This window comes from Ictidomys tridecemlineatus, chromosome 14 (assembly GCF_052094955.1).
Source record: "Ictidomys tridecemlineatus isolate mIctTri1 chromosome 14, mIctTri1.hap1, whole genome shotgun sequence".
NCBI classification, from domain to species: domain Eukaryota; kingdom Metazoa; phylum Chordata; class Mammalia; order Rodentia; family Sciuridae; genus Ictidomys; species Ictidomys tridecemlineatus.
Window position 1 is genome coordinate 61,759,947 of NC_135490.1, and position 14,718 is coordinate 61,774,664.

A 14,718-nucleotide genomic window follows, 5' to 3' on the forward strand; every position below is an offset into this window, starting at 1 on the left:
AAAAAAAAAAAAGGCTGAATTTTAAATGAGCAGACCTATAAGACCAGGCTGGCAAATGGGCCTGGAATTGACTGGCTCAGTAAACCTCCTCACGGCTTGCAGACCCATCAAGTTCATGGGGCCCTTGCTTGCCGTTAGTGTCCGCAGAGAGGTACAGCAGTGCCTGAATTGGAAAGCTCCAGGAAGGCAAGAGAGTCCCCTATGAAATTAGAGAGATTTAAAATATATATATATATATATTGGTTTTACCCCATTCTAACAGCACTTCCTCAAGAACAAGCTGAGACACAGGTAAGATAATATGAATTTGAAAAACCAGTACTGAGTGAAGATTAAAGCATGCTGGCCTATTTCTATCTTTATTGGGTTTTTCCATTACTCTTTGAACTATTGAACCACTTTAGGGCTTCCAGGTAGTGTGGCTAGCAGCGAACCCAGTCACAGGACTTGCTATGTAATCACTGTGACCTGGAAAGTCCCTCTTCCTACGAGTTCTCTCCGCTCAATGAAGAATCACACCGGCTAATGGAAATTAGGGGAAAAGACTCATGCTTTTGCATACCTACTCAGCTTCCAGTGCTTTATAGAAAACTGACGTGTGGATACTTACGGCAGCTTGCCAGGTAAGTTTTGTGCCCATATCTCAAGGATATGTGAATTATACAGAGCATAACATATCTGTCCACACTGTAAAACTACAATATAACCCTCTGACTGCAAACCCAGGCCTTTCTAGTACCACACATTAACTCTCGTCATAGGAGTCATTTGACATCAGTCCTGGGAGATCCCACAGGAATTCTATGGGGAGAGCTTAGATCTGGTCTAAGAGAACAGACTTTTTCCTACCCCAAGTCCCCAAGCTTCTGTGGTGGGTTTGGTGACAAAGGAAATTCAAGGTTGTCTCTCAGGCAGAACCCAGTAGGGTGTCTCTCAGGCAGAACCCAGTAGGGCTGGAGGAAAGAGTGTTACACTGTATGAGGGGACATCCATTCCTACTTCAGGGCTGAACTGCCATCGCTCTTGAGAAAGTCCCTTCCCTTCTCTGAGTCTCAGTTTCCTGAACTTTAAAACTCAGAAGTTAACCCTAGAATGTCAAGATCTCTCCTAGACGTGAAGTCGCCATAATCTGTTCAGGGATCTTGTCGGAACTTGGAGCCAAGGGAGTAGCAGTAGTGAGACCAATACACTCCACAGACCAGAGTGTGGTACCCCTGGAAATGACGTTCTGACTGTCCCCAGCTCCTCAGGGGCCTGAGGCACTGCATCAAAGAGGGTTTGCAACAGGTTCTGGGCAAATATGTGCTGATTTTTATTCTCCTCAGCTGTAATAGGGGAGTATTGGACTTGGTTAAGATGCTGATTTGGGCAACTAAGAATTTTGGATTTCACGGGGAAGTAAAATTTCAAAGCAAAAATATGAAATAAATAAAATCTTTCAGGCCTCATGTGGTCTTGTCAACTTCTATTTCATGAGGTAAGGACATTTTCAAAAATAATGATCTACTCTCACCATCCTATCACAAAGAAAGGACATTTTAACTCCCTAAAATTTATAAAAGAGGTAATTACTAGAGACAGGCACCAATGCACAGACTACTCACCTATCAAATTAAAAAAGATATATTGTCTCAAGAAAGGGTGGTGGGAACCACATATACATGTAGTGAATAGTTCAGCAATTGAACATATATGCATTTCTTGTGTGTGTGTGTGTGTGTGTGTGTGTGTGTGTGTTAAGCACATGATCTCTGTTACTTCAATGAGACTATGTACTCCTTAAATATTGGGACAATGTCCTACCTTGACATAGGCACAGCTTGATGAATCTTGTCATCTAGCCATGCCTATTTTAAATTTGAAGGTAACCCCATTTGTGTGGCGAAGCTGAGCCAGTGGTAAGAGTTAGGGTCGCTGGAGGTGATTTGTTTGTCTGGGACCAAGTCCTATGAGATGCTCAGATGCAGAGCTCTAGATACAGCTCCTGGGATGTTGATACTGCCACACCCTGGTACCCCCTGGGGCCCACAGCTGCAGCATGCTGGACACATCTGCTGGGAAGCCAAGCAACTTAGAGAAAATAGAAGTTCTGACCAAAGAATTCTAGAAACACCACTGCCTATTCCTTACTCACCTCGTGAGAGTGACGTAATAATAAACAAGACCCTCCGTCAATTAAAGGAGGCTCCAAAATGGCTGACCCTAGCAAACACAGCAGAAGATGCTGGCACATCAGCTATGTGCTCTTCTAAGTGATTCCCAGGAAAGGCACTAGAAAACACACAACGCCAGCCAAGCTGTCAATCTTAGGGCTGCGTCAGTCCCGGGCACCAGGCTTATGTAACTTCAACTGTTTGCTAATAGGCCAGAAATAAACAATGAGTGACTGGTCATTTTTAAAAGCCAGTTCCCCAGCAAGGGGAAGAGAGAGGAAGCCAAGGGGTTGAGGGAGGAAGTGCCTGCCAAGATAATAAATACAAACCCAAATCTCCAACATTTTGTGGTTTGACACTTAATTGATTAACTAATTTGAGGCAACAAGATTTAGTGTTCCTGCAGATTAGTGTCGAAGGGGTAATTATAGCTACGGCTCCCATCTCCAAAGAGCGTGGCAGCTGCAGCTCCACGCAGGCCAAACCTGCATTAAAGCCCACATATTACAGCCAATGGATACAAAAGGGTTTTTGGAACACATCCCCTTTCGGCTCTGCGTGCTGGGATTGCTCTGGAAAGGTCATTTGGTGCCTTATCAGCATAGACAAAATCCCCTGCCTGTAATGTATGTGTTTATTCTCAAATTAAATATATTAATGTATTATTTGTTCTTAAAATGTCATGGAATAGATAGTGAGCTTAGCCCTCCTGGCAGACCTTTGAAGCTTAAAGAGTAATGTAATAATAGTACATTAATCCATAGGCTGTTCAGTCATCTCCCTGTGGAGGGCCCAGCCTCTGGTACATGCTCCAAAATGCTGGATTTGCTGCATTTGATGGTAGGAGTCTGTTTCTTTGACAACGGGAGGCTGATAGCAGGATCCTGCTGAAGTTAAGGAAAGGTATGGACCCTTTATTATGTGAGTGGAAAAATCCAACTATGGACTCAAAATCAGGCAATGGCCTACACTGACCCAGGGTTAAAAATAATTTCAGGGAAACTGTGAGAGTGCGCCTGAAAGCAATAAAACTCCATTTCTTTGCCAACCTTCCTTGGCCAAGTTTTCATAGGAACCGTGACTGAATGTGCTGTGTGATCCTAGTTTAGCAGCCCAGGGATCATCCCAAGAGGGAGAAATGCAAGTACAGTCAACACAAGTACACCCGGGACTTAGGTGGGGCTTTGAGTCAGGGTGTACTGCCAGCCTTTAATGTTCAAGGCCTCGGTGAGAGGGAAGGTAGAGGAGGAGCCTGCTTGGTGTTATTGAAGGAATTTTACTTCCACCCTTGGCCCACTCTGCTGATCTTAGCAATGGCTTTTGTGGTCCCCATGCTATTTGGGGCCTTGAACTGGATTCAAGCCGTCGCATCCACAATTCCTATATAATCCTAGCCTGGTCTATTTCCAGCTCTGACCTTGGATTCCCTGCCCATGTTCCATGAGGGTTCCAGGAAGAACGCTGGTCTACTCCTTCCGTCTTCCGGCTTAACTCTTGGCCTTTGCTGTACCAAGCCATTGAGTGTCTTGGTTGGGAGCCTCTGGAAACTGAATCTGAGAGGCACATGTCAATCAAGAGGTGGTTTCTGGAAACAGATGTATAAGGAATTCAAGAAGGCAGAATTGGATAGGAGAAATTGACCCAAAATTAAGGCCCCAATCAATCCTGAAACTTTGGATCTTGGATGGTCCTTGAGGCATGTCACAAACTGAAGCAAGGAGGCCAGTTCTTTCTGGTCCTGTATTGGTCAATCATTGGTCAGCCCCCTTAGGCAGAGAGCAGTTCCCTGGATAGGGCAATTCCTAGTGACTGTGCATCTGTGACCTGTCAGCAGCCAGTGTTCCCAGCAGCTGAGGGACAGATGCATTGGCCCCGAAGAAGGGCTCTGCCTGGGAGAAGTGTCCCAGAACTCACTATATGTAGCAATCCCCTTGGGTCTCTCTTGACTACTCAAGCCTTTTCCTGAGAAATTAGCCAAAGTCCAGTTCCCACCAGCAGTTCCGGCCCTCTGCTGCCCTCTAGTGGCTACTGATACAACTGCCCCCAACCAGGAAAGCCCATTTGACCCCCATGTGGCAAGGCATTGGTCCATATTGACTAAGTTGTAATGCAAAGCTCATCTTCAAAGAAAATCAGCACTAGAAAAAAATGCTGAAATCTCCCTAGCACTGGGGAAAGCCTTCTCTCTGTTTTTTTCTGCCACCGTGTCTGACAGGAAACTGAATTCTGCCATTAGACCTGCATTTATTTCAGTGTTAAAAGCTTTTGTTTCCTTTGGAGGTTCTTGATCAAAATAAAAATACCCTTGGGACTGGTGGCAACATCATTTATGATTAAACAATTCCTCAGTAGAATTTGGTGAGAGCAGGATCTTTCGGGGAATAAAATGTGAGATACGAGAGTCAAGAGGAATCTAATATAGATGTTCTCTACTTTTGTAAGGCTGAGAGCTGCCCAAAGTTGATGGAATGACATGCTTTGCTTTGAAAACTACAGGGAACATCTGTTCTTCATGAGGCAGAGTCTCATGATGGGAAAAACACAAGGTTTGGAGTACACTGGGTCTGGCTTCTAGTCCTAACTCCGCCACTTCCTGACTATGTAGTACTGATTGAATCACTTATCCAGGGATCGGTTTCTGTGTCTGTAAAATGTGATAATACCTACTCAACAAGTTCTTTGAAGGATATTAAATTTGATGCACTTGCCACACTGCAAAATACTATGTTACCCAGTAGCTTGTTACTATGGAAAGACCAATTTAAAGATATTTTTCCAATGAACCCCTAAACACTCTTCTCCGTAACAGTGACTCAGTATTACAAAGCTCAGCCAATCGCAACAACAGTTCTTGGGATTCATGTAAGGACCTCCAGCAAGGGAAAAGGATTTTCTTACAACCATCACTGAAGGACAGGCAGGGATGAAGACAAATGGGTAGAAATACAAACTTTACTATGAGCCTTGCTATACCTTTGTATTTTCACAAAATTACTCTCTGATGCAGGGGCAGGAGGAAATGCCACAGGGGATGGCAGAGTACCCTACCAGGTTTGCTGCAAGGCTAGGAAGTGTGTCAGTGACAGGTGAGCTGGGTTCACTTCTCCTTCCCAAGACCCACTCTCCTGGGCATATGCTTCCTTAATGTAGAGGAACTACATTTTTTTTTTAAGACAGAAGAGATTGCTATGGTAGAACTGAATCATCAGACTGTTGGCACATGGAATGTTTTCGATCATTTTCACCCATCATGTCTGAGAGTTCACAAGGATTTACCAAAACTCACCAAGTTACAGGGGCATAGGCATTTCTATCAGAAAACTGAAGTGCAAGGCAATGTTTCATTTCTCTCGAATATAAACCTTGTAGGAAATTTTGCAAATTAATTTTCAAACTAACTCACAAGTATATGTATGAATATATATGTCCACATACCCATATGTAATATACAACTTGCCCAACACTTAACTAGAAGCAACAAATATTAGGAGCACAGGCAAGAATCTAAAACAAGAGAAAAACATCTCAGAAAAACTCACATGTCAAAAATCATGCCTGCAATGTGACTAGCCAGTGCCTTCAGTATAGATACCAGAAAAAAAGTTAAAAGTAAAATAAAATGTAAAACAATAAGAAAAGAAAGAAGCTGACAGTGGGGCGCGCGGGGGGGGGGGGGGAGAGAGAGAGAGAGAGAGAGAGAGAAAGGGAAAGAGAGCTCATGGGAGCTCAGAAGGCCAAAGAAGCCTTTCAGAGCTGGAACAAGTAGTTTCAAGTGTTACAGAAAGCATCAGGGCATTACCACTCAGTAAAACAACTGTTATATAATGATTTTGAGACAATATGAGAAACATTAAAAATGTTTAGTGCTGGGTACTTTGTTTACACGGAAGTAAAAGTGAGTAATTTACTTTGAAATTATATTCATGGAGAATGCTTGGTTTGCTTTTTAAATTTGCATGTAGAAGAAAAACATTTTTTCAGTTAGCATAAAAATCAACAAGTATAGAATATGTCATTTCCCAAAGACAGGAGGATAGGAATGTGTGTGTGTGTGTGTGTGTGTGTGTGTGTGTGTGTGTGTGTGTGTGTAATGGGGGGGACTCCCAAGAGTACTACATTTACCAAAGAGATGCCCAAATATAACTAGGATTTAAATGCACTTTTAGTGGAAAAGAGTATTTAAAAAGTAAATGTTGATAGTGTATCTGCTGAAGAGTCCACTCTATCCCCATTAGGGTTCTTAGAATTCCTCCATATAAGTGATCATAAGGGTAGAGTGTTCACATGTAATGACATTATTCGCCAAGAGACAAGTGGCCATTTTCATTGAAATGACAGATATCAAGGAGTCCAGATCCTCATGTTGGCCTTCCCAGATGTTTCCTTTTACAGTCATTGGGCAGATACGTGGGCAAATGTCAAGTATTTTGAGATGGACTTGGTGAAAGGCACCACTTTAATAGATTATTTCCTTTCTGCCACAACCAGTGTGGAGACCACAGGAAATGGAAGAGCTTCGGTCTCTATAGCATAACTAACCTTATCTCAAAAGGGTCTGGAAGGCATTTTCCCAAGTCTCCCCACTTCTCCATGTCACAATCTCCATGTGGGGACTTTAAGAGACTGACCTGAACTCCAGGGCAAAGTGGCCCAAGTGGAAGATGGGCCTAGTATTTTTTTTTTTTTTAATAGAGAACAGGGCAACATGAGAGGGAAGGAAAGCATAATGCTTTCTTTTCCCCTTTAGCAGGTCTTTCTGAACCTGGACTCTACATAATAATAGAGACTCCAGAGTAAGCTACACTAGGGGCTCTCATCCAAGTGGCTTTGCCAATTAAGCTTAAAAGAGAGCTGTCTCAAACAGCCAAGATGGCGGCCCTATCACTGGCAACGTGCAGGTCTACGTGATGGCAAGGGTGAGAGAGTCCCTTCCTGCATAACCCTTGTTCATGGAACCATAAAGGTCACAGAGAAAACAGGCTGAGATCCTTTCCTTCTGTTTCTGTAATGGTATTAGCAACGACTCTTTCTTACTCAATCGCACTCCCAAAGGATTTTCAATAAACTTTTTATGTGCCATAACTGTTACATTAAATAAAGCTGAAAGTATTGAGTAAACCGACTGTAAATCACTTTAGATGCCTTGGAATTATATTAAGTGTGAGAATTATGGATCTTTTGCTGCTTGCAGAAACAGAGAAACGACAGAGCCAGGGATTTTTATGCTGCCAGCCTTTTGAAGATTTTTTAAATTATTTCTTTATGCTCCACGACAGCCATCTCTTGTAAATGACTTGTTCGGGGGCAAACCAGAGGTAGGGAGGAGAGGCCAGAGCCGTTGGGTGGGAGTGGAAAGGAGAGGACGCCTTGCAATGAGGTACAAAGTCAGAGCCCTGGATTTTCTCTCCCTCTCAGATTTAGTCACTCCAGATTTAAACTCCTCTTTTTTTTTTTAAATTTTCTTTCAAGTTTGTACATTTTTAATAAGCCATGAGGGATGTGATCCAAGCAGAGCGTTACAGGGTGTGCACATGTCCATGAACATGCTCTGGGTTTCCAAAACCTTTTCCATTCAAGTCTCACCAGCTGTTATTTTTGTGACATTAAAACCCTGCTTTTATGGCATTCATGTTCAACAGCCTTTCCAAGGCCGTCACAAGGTCAGGTCTGTGTTTTAAATGGAGTTGTCACACTGCTGAAAGTGGAGGAAGTTTGGAGAGAATGTTGATAAAAACGGAAATCCCTCAGACTGATACTCCCCAGTACCTCCTTTGATGTCAAAGCAGGTTTGATTTTGTTTGGGAAGAAAAATTTAAAGCTGCTTTTCAACCAGACCGAGTGGTTTCTTTCATTGACCACATCCAGCAACAAAATGATAATCAGGGGCTGGTGACATCAAGGACTATTGCTATAGTCATCAGAATGATGTCGGGAACTTACAGTCAGCTTCCCTTTCAGGAAAAGCAGAGGCTAAAAGAAGACTTAGTACTTCCAGACCAGGGGTGGGTGGGGCTGATGGATAATTCATAGAAATTTACAGAAAGTTTAGGGGTAGTGCACAGAGAACTCTGAATTTATATGCCTAAATCTAACAGTGGGAAGCATTAGAAGCCAGGGAACATGAGACCATGGAACTAACCTAGGCCCAATCTATTTAGCTTCCTGCAACTACTAAAGACCCTGCTAGTATCTTGTTATCTGTTGTTTTTCTCAAAAATCAAAAAAATGGAAAGCTCTGTATCAGTCAGTCAATTGATGTGTAATTACTGGAGACCAGGATGTCACTCACATCATCTGAGTTCATAATCTGCCTGGGAAGACTAGACAGCCCGTCCCACCTTAAGTAACAGGAAACAGTCTAAGAGACCATATAGCTAGTTGAGGATCGGATAGTATAAACCACCACGACTATAGGAATTTGGAGAGGTAGACCACTCATCTCTGGCTGAAGTCATCATGGAAATAAGAGATACCCAAGTCTGTGCTTCTTGGATGGACTGTTCTGCAGCTTATGGGGTCATTCCAGGGGAAAGAACTCAGTGAAAAGGGATTGACTCCAGAGTGCTGTGAGACACAGAGAAGGGAGGGAAGAAGGGAACCCTGGGGGTCACTATGGTGGAATGGGTTGTGGGGATGCCTTGACTGCTAGGCAGATCCCATAGACCCAATGAAATAGGGTTTTCTACAGCAAAGAAGAAAAGGAGCAAAGAAATCAGCATTAGTATGAACTTGCTGGGACAGTCCAGTCAGGGGCCATGACATCTGTTACCCAGCCTTGGCCAGGAGTTCCATCTGAGGAATTGCAGATTAAGGGTGAAATGAAAGGGCTTGTGCTGGAAAACCCTGAGGGGGGACCATGGCGCTAGGGAGGCATTAGAGCAAGAAGAGTAGAAGACAGGGAGTAAGATGGTCCACTGCCCCTCCCTCCACCCAGCCGTGTCACAGAGACTCGTTTGCCTTGAAGCTCCAGTCCAGGATTCCCAAACTCTGGGGTTTGACCTTGATCTTTTTTTTTTTTTTAAGAAAGAGTGAGAGAGGAGAGAGAGAGAGAGAGAGAGAGAGAGAGAGAGAGAGAGAGAGAGAGAGAGAGAGAATTTTTAATATTTATTTTTTTTAGTTCTCGGCAGACACAACATCTTTGTTGGTATGTGGTGCTGAGGATCGAACCCGGGCCGCACGCATGCCAGGCGAGCACGCTACCGCTTGAGCCACATCCCCAGCCCCTTGACCTTGATCTTGATCTTGATTGGTTATATGACATTGAACAGATTATCTGTCCTGACCTCAGGACCTCATCTAGGAAGAAGGAGCTGGACAATTTGGAAAGTCATCTCTAACTCTAATATTCAGATTGCCATGACCACCTCTTTGCCATGCTTTACCTGTTCCTGAATAGCAGCACAGAGAAAGGGTAGTAGAGCCCACTTCTTTGGCTTTGTGAACAAAGGCCACAATGTGATCTACCAGGCAAATCCAACCACATGGAATCAGAGGAAGGACTTCTCCATTGAGGTTTCTGTGCCAAGCGGGCGTTCCTGCACACTGCTCATTCTTCCAAAGCCTTGATTTTCACTTCTGCAAAATGATGAAATATACAATGAGTGGACAGACCAGAGATTGAAAGGCATGGTTACCTCCAGAGGAACATCCTTATCCAGTATATCTGATGCATTCATCCCCCATGGTGGTGCAGAAGTTAGCGCCATAGACTCCAGTTGTGCTACCGTCAGCCTGAGGAGCCAGAAAGCCCAAGTTCCAGGTTCTCTGTGGTCCCAGATGGCGCTCTCAAAGCAATATACTTGTGAGCTACGGGGTTAACAGCTACATGGAAACTTCCTAAGAGTGTGTGGACACGTGTTAAGATTCTAATGGCCACTTAATGAATGAGTAAAAGAGAACAAGTCAATGATGGATCCTTAAACAGGGTGGCTATCTGCTTGAAGAAGATGCCCAACACAACCACACCCTGGTTCTTGGGACATCTGCTTCCTGCATAGGTATGGAGACAACGTACTTGGCAAGTACTTCTCAGTGACTACTCTGGGTTCTGAGGATCTAACAGTGAAAACAGGCAGGGTCCTTGCTGCAAGGGGTCATGTCCTAGAAGACAGCCAGGGAACTAGTTTTACACATGAATGAGGCTATTTCAGAAAGCTATCAGTGAGGTCAAGAAGACAAAGCCCAATTTAAAGGAGAGGGTCTGGTGACAAGGTGGCAAAAAAAAAAATGTAGGACATTCAGTCAGGGAAACCCCTTGGGTCATCTCTGAGCTGAGGTCTTAATGAAGAGCAGATAATGTGCCTCACAGTCCCCATCAATGTCTAGGTCCCAATCTCCCTTTCTAGAAAGTCATTCCCAATATTTGTTTCAGCTCTCCTGATTAGTCCCATTATCTCTGTTTAAGGATGACAAATTTAACATTTAAGTCCTCACTTATATAAATTATACAATAACCATAAAAATAAAATTACTTTTCCCAAAGGAGGTATCGTTCTGGGTATCTATGCTTACCAGTGAGCAGGTTGTAGCCCACACTCTCAGGTATCCCTGGAGAATCTGGGGGAGGGGCAGCTCTGCCCCCCTGCAGAAAAGCCTGTGCAAACCACTCCACCTCCCTGAGCCACTTTCTGATGAGGAAATCATTAGCGGAAAAGGCTCCCCGTGGGATCCCCTTCTGTTTTGCTGATCTTGTAAATCGTCTGAATTCAAAGTGTCACACGCATGTCTTACAATCCACAAGATAATGCCCAGATTTTGTAGTGCAAAAGCATATTAACCTTTGTGTACTCTAGCAGGGTTCCGACAAAGAGTGTCTGGTGAAAACTGCAGGGCTCGCGGTAATTGCTTGCCATGTGGGGAAATGATCCAGAGCTGTGTGAAGATAAGGAGAAATGGCTGAAGGCAAATCACCTGGGTTTTATTATGCTCGCCCTAAAAAATAATTAGCATGGCCTATGAAATCATACTGTGAGAAGTTTGTGGGGCTTTTTTTTTTTTTCCCCAGAAGGAAACTGTAACCTACCTTGCTTTTCTCCTTACAAGGAGATTTGTTGTGGTGGTAGTGGTGGTAGTGGAGTGTGTGTGTGTGTATGTGTGTGTGTGTGTGTGTGTGCGCACATGTGTGCGCAAGCAAGTACTTCCCTGACAGTCAAAGACAAATGAAAATGCTGATGTGAAAATAAATACCACGTCAGAAACCACAAGGAGCGCTCAGTGTAAATGTCATGCACCGAGAGCTAGCACCCCCACTCCTTCCTAGCCAGAGAAAAGCCATACCTCATCCCCTTGTATGGGCTCCAGGCTGAGGACACTTGCCCAGTTCCCTCTGCTGCTGGCCAGCACACAGGACTCTGAGCCCAACCTTGTTCCAAGTCCAGACCCCAAGTCCCAGTGTTGTGTTAACTAGAGGAGGGTCAGCAGAGCTCCTGCAGGAGGCCTGAGGTTCCCTTTAAGACTCTCCAGCAATTGACACCTCCATCCCTTTGGACTGTCCAAGGCCACCAAGCCACCTGCAGGCTCAGCATCTGGCCCAGGTCATCTAGAGAATGAGCCCTAAGAGAGTTAGAAAATATTTTTAATTTTTTTTTAATTCAGTCCATGAGGGATAGAATGCACACATGAAAGAGCAGAAACATGAATCTGATTAACTAAACAGCATCTCCTAAAGACGATGTTGTCACAAAAAACATTTTCATTTTCAGCACCCAGCTTGGGATTATGAATTCAATGGGTTTCCATTGCAGCAAGTGAGAGGCAGGAGAGGGTTGTCTCTTTGTGCCAAGAGCACATCTTCCAAACCAGCCATCCATGTGCCCCCACAGGCTGGCCTACCTTGAGAAAGTCCGGTGACAGACTGCTCAGGTGGTGATCAAAAGACCAGGCCATGTGGGCATGACATTGATTGACATTTGATAAGGAGCACAGCAGCTCCCAGTGTGCCTCCCCACCTACCCCCTGCTTGCTTCTTTCAAGTACCCGAAGAGATTGTATTAGTCAGCTTGTGCCACCACAACAAGATATCAGACTGGGGGCTTCAAAGAATGTGTTTCTTATAGAGTTCAGGAGGTTAGAAGTCCAAGTTCAAGGTGCTGGTAGATTTGATTCCTGGGGAGGGTCCTCTTCCTGGCTTATGTACTCCCGTCCACAGCTGCCTTCATGCTGTGTAGGCACATTACCTCTCGGAGCACAGGGAGAGGGGAAGAGCCCCGCCCACCGCCCTCTCTCGTTCATCTTCTAAGGCCTGCAGCCTTATAGGATTCAGGATCTGCTCTTATCACCTCATTTAGCCTTAATTACCTCCCAAAAGATGCCTCCAAATAGTCACACTAGGGGTTCAGGCCTCAACATATGAATTAGGGAGAGTGGAGAGGATGTAATTCAGTTCTTAGCAGAGATAAATATTTCTATAATTTTCCAGATAAGGCAAAGCCCAGAACAATTCATCAGCATGAAAACAGCAGAGCCTGGAAGCCAGCTCTGCCGGCTCCGCCCTCCACCCCCAACCCCTGCACCACCGGGCTTTGTTCTAGCTCAATAATCGCATGATCTCGACTGGCCCCGGATGATCACAGTTTGGCCAGCCAGTCCTTGGGGTCAGCACAAAGCAGCCCCGGGTCCCTGGGCTGCAGCCCAATGCCATGCCCCCTGCTCTCTCCAGAGCATCTCCCTCCTTGCCTCTTCCCTGTGGATGACTTCAGCTCTCAAGATTGCCTTTATGGCTTCAGACTCCCCTCATGGTCCTGGGAGAGCATTTCTTCATGGCGAGGCTGATAATTTATTTAGTTTTGCTAAGTGTTCCTTTACAGGGAAGGGGAAGGGGGGGGTTGAAGAGGAAGATGGGTCACTGTCTTTGAAAAGCCGACTCATAAATGTTCAGGTACGTTCCTTTTTCTGTCGGCTAAGCAGCTTTCCCAGCCAAAAAAATAATCACGCTGCCAGCATCTCCCAGGTCTTGAGAGAGCAGACGTATTTTATCTCTCCTTGGTGACGGCTCTGAGCAGTTAATGCTCTTGCATTTTAAGCTTGAATAGATTTTTGTCCCAGGCAGCTATAGTTTGTGGCTCCTCCTGCAAAGGTCTTTGTAGCTCTAGAAAACAAAAGAAGCCTCCTTCAAGCAAGGTGAAGGCTGCTCTGCCTCAAGGCCATTCACTGGAAGTCGGAGGAGATAGACTGTTTGATTCTCCAGAGCCAGCGCCCCCATCTTCTTTGCCCTCTCCTAGCTCCCCTTGCAGAACGAAAGCCCCATGTCCTAGTTATGACCAACACAGTTGAAAGGGAATTCTAGTAAAGGAAGTGATTTAAAAAAATAAATAAATAAACAGAACCTTATAAGTAGAAAGCCCATTGTCCTGATCCATACTACCTACTTTCAAATATGGTTGGGATGCTCAGCGCCACAGCAGCCATCTTATAACCATGAAGCAAACAAACACAAAAAAAACCAAAAGCCAATAATCTCAGGAAGGGCACAGCAGAGAAAAATGACAAAAACTTGAATTTTTTGTGACAAACCAACTGTTCAATCAGTTAGGAGACTGCTATCTTTTGAATTCCCTGATAATTCAGCGATAAATGTGTTTAGGTCATAAAAACCTTTGCTAAATGGAATTCTAGTTCCTTGTAGCCAAAAGCATTCCTAGCTTATAGGCTGTGTCACAGGGTCAACACTGTTGCCAAGTACAGCTCACCTTAATTTTTAAAAATTTTTAAGTTTATTCTTCCGCGATGAGCTCAGTGATGGCAAGGTCCAACCAGTAAAGCAGAGCACTGCTGTTACCTTTGGATCAGGGAAAGATCGGCAGAGTCCCTCCTCTGTGGACCTCTTCATGACGTCACCTGCAAAACTTGTACTGCTGTACTTGGGGATGACACCACCTGCATCACCTGATGGACAGAGGAGGACATTCCCCAGGTCACGTCACCCTGTGCACGGTGGGATCTCTGCCTGCTGAGGGTGTTATCCTGCAATGTCTTCTGTGACCTGGAGGAGGCCAGCATAATTTTTTTTTCCTGGTTTTAGTCTCTCCATTCCCAAGTTTGGAGAATGTGGTGCGCTGGTCCCGAGTCATCCCATGATGGTCACCACTCTCCTGATGGGTTGTGATGGAGAACCCGGAAGAGGAGGTGCCATCTAAATGATGTGGAGCCCTCTGAGACTTGCACCCCGAATCTGGACATCAGAACACCCTGATTCTGAGCCTAGGTCTAGTAACTTCTCTTATGCAAAGAAGTCATTTGCACATGGCTGATTTGATCAGCTGTAGTTCTTTATGTGTCACTGATACTTTTCCTTGTTGTTTGCCATAGATTCGCCATGGACCACCAGGAAGAAGCAGAGACCCTCTGTGCTTTAGAACTGCAAGAACCTATTCACGTGGCTGTTAGGGTCTGTAAACAAGTCAGGATGGTGCCTGGCATTTTGCCAGAGGGAGTGGTTTGTAAAGTAACGCCAGCGAGCCATTAAGTGTGGAGATTCCTTATTGGTTGACTGCTGTATCTAGTTTATGTTAATTAAGATAAGCTGTGTGTAATGTATATATACCCCTCCTGTCCTACAATAAACGGC

The 14,718-nt window shown here is 44.6% G+C and overlaps 1 long non-coding RNA gene across 2 annotated transcripts; it reads left to right on the forward strand.

Annotated features, from left to right (window-relative positions):
• The first annotated feature begins 399 nt into the window (after positions 1 to 399).
• LOC144370445 (uncharacterized) lies at positions 400 to 14,718 on the forward strand. 2 transcript variants are annotated; one of them, XR_013430413.1, is made up of 3 exons: positions 400 to 623; positions 9,271 to 14,355; positions 14,460 to 14,718. It is a non-coding gene; the product is annotated as an uncharacterized LOC144370445 (long non-coding RNA). The 2 variants fall into 2 exon arrangements; XR_013430412.1 differs by having other exon boundaries at positions 9,271 to 10,150.